The 2,499-nt window shown below is 44.4% G+C and overlaps 1 protein-coding gene across 1 annotated transcript in view; it reads right to left on the reverse strand.

Annotated features, from left to right (window-relative positions):
* LOC109346067 (pentatricopeptide repeat-containing protein At3g46790, chloroplastic-like) overlaps positions 1 to 2,499 on the reverse strand; it is a 28,204-nt gene that overhangs the window by 23,846 nt on the left and 1,859 nt on the right. The window lies entirely within an intron of this gene.

Below are 2,499 nucleotides of genomic sequence, written 5' to 3' on the forward strand. Positions count from 1 at the left end.
TCCTCATCCTCATCCTCATCCTCATCCTCCTCCTCATCCTCATCCTCATCCTCATCCTCATCCTCGTCCTCATCCTCGTCCTATTCCTAATCCTAACCCTAATCCCAATCCTAACCCTAATCCTTCTTCCTATCCTCATCCTCATCCTGATCCTAATCCTCGTCCTAACCCTAACCCTAACACTAACCCTAACCCTGATCCTAATCCTAATACTCATCCTCATCCTCATTCTAATCCTCATCCTCTTCCTCAACCTCATACTCATCCTAACCTTAATCCTAACTATAATCCTAATCCTTATCCTAATCATAATCCTAATCCTAATACTAACCTTAATCCTAATCCTCATCCTCATCCTCATCCCCATCCCCATACCCATTCTCATCCACATCCTCATCCTCATCCGCATCCACATCCACATCCTCATCCTCATCCTCATCGTCCTCCTCATCCTCAATCTCATTTGCATCCTCATCCCCACCCCTAATTCTAATCCTAATGCTAATCCTAATCCAAATTCTAATCCTAATCCTTATCATAATCCTACTCCTAATCCTAATCCTAAGCCTAATCCTAATCCTAATCATAATCCTTATCCTTATCCTCATCTTCATCCTCATCCTCATCTTCATTCTCATCCTCCTACTCATCCTCATCCTAATCCTCATCTTCATCCTCATCCATATCCTCATCCTCATCCTCAATCTCATCCTCATCCTCATTCTCATCCTCATCCTTATCCTCATCCTAATCCTCAACCTCATCGTCATTCCCATCCTCATCGTCTTCCTCCTCCTCATCCTCATCCTGATCCTCATCCCGATCCTCATCCTCATCCTTATCCTCATCCTCGTCCTCATCCTCATCCTCATCCTCATCCTCAGCCTCAGCCTCATCCTATTCCTTGTCCTCTTCCTCATCCTCATCCTCATCCTCATCCTCGTCCTCACCCTCATGCTCATCCTCACCCTCATCCTCATCCTCATCCACATCCTCATCCTCATCCTCAACCTCATCCTCATCCTTATCCTCATCCTCATCCTCTTCCTCATCCTCATCCGAATTCGCATCCTCATTCTCATCCTCATCCTAATCCTAATCCTAATCCTAATTCTAATCCTAATGCTAATCCTTATCCAAATCCTAATCCTCATCATCATCCTAATGCAAATCCTAATAATAATCCTAATCCTTGTCCTCGTCCTCATCCTCGTCCTCATCCTTGTCCTCATCCTGATCCTGATCCTCATCCTGATCCTGATCCTCATCCTCATCCTCCTCCTCATCGTCATCCTCCTTCTCATCCTCATCCTCATCCTCATCCTCATGCTCATCCTCATCCTCATCCTCAGCCTCATCCTCATCCTCATCCTTATTCTAATCCTAATGCTAATCCTAATCTAAATCCTAATCCTAATCCTCATCATAATCCTACTCCTACTCCTAATCCTAATCCTAATCATAATCCTAGTCGTTATCCTCATGCTCATCCTGATCCTCATCCTCATCCTCATCCTCATCCTCGTCCTACTCCTCATCCTCATCCTCATCATCATCCTCGTCGTCATCCTCAACCTCATCGTCATTCGCTTCCTCATCCTCTTCCTCCTCCCCATCCTCATCCTCCTCCTCATCCTAATCCTCATCCTTATCCCGATCCTGATCCTCATCCTCATCCTCTTCCTCATCCTAACCCTCATCCTCATCCTCATCCTCATCCTCATCCTCATCCTCATCCTCATCCTCACCCTCCTCCTCATCCTAATCCTCATCCTCATCCTCATCCTCATCCTCATCCTAATCCTAATTCTAATCTTAATGCTAATCCTAATCCAAATCATAATTGTAATCCTCATCATAATCCTACACCTAATCCTACACCTAATCCTATTCATAATCCTAATCATAATCCTAATCCTTATCCTCATCCTCATCCTCATCCTCCTCCTCCTCCTCATCCTCCTCCTCCTCCTCATCCTCATCCTCATCATCATCCTCATCCTCATCCTCATCCTCATCCTCATCCTCATCCTCATCCTCATCCTCGTCCTCATTCTCATCCTCATCCTCATCCTATTCTTTATCCTCATCCATATCTCATCCTCATCCTCATCCATGTCCACATCCTCATCCTAATCCTCATTCTCTTCCATATCCGCATCCTCACTCTCATCCTCATTCGCATCCTCATCCTCATCCTCATCCTCATCCTCATCCTCATCTTCATCCTCAACCTCATCATCATCATCATCCTCATCCTAATCCTCATCCTAATCCTAATTCTAATTCTGATGTTAATACTAATCCAAATCCTAATCCAAATCCAAATCCGAATCCGAATCCTCATGCTCATCCTCATCCTCATCCTCATCCTCATCCTCATCCTCATCCTCATCCTCATCGTCATCCTAATCCTAATTCTAATCCTAATGCAAATCATAATCCTAATCCTCTTCATAATCCTACTCCTAATCCTATTCCTAATCCTAATCATAATCC

This window comes from Lupinus angustifolius, chromosome LG04, assembly GCF_001865875.1.
Source record: "Lupinus angustifolius cultivar Tanjil chromosome LG04, LupAngTanjil_v1.0, whole genome shotgun sequence".
Taxonomy (NCBI): domain Eukaryota; kingdom Viridiplantae; phylum Streptophyta; class Magnoliopsida; order Fabales; family Fabaceae; genus Lupinus; species Lupinus angustifolius.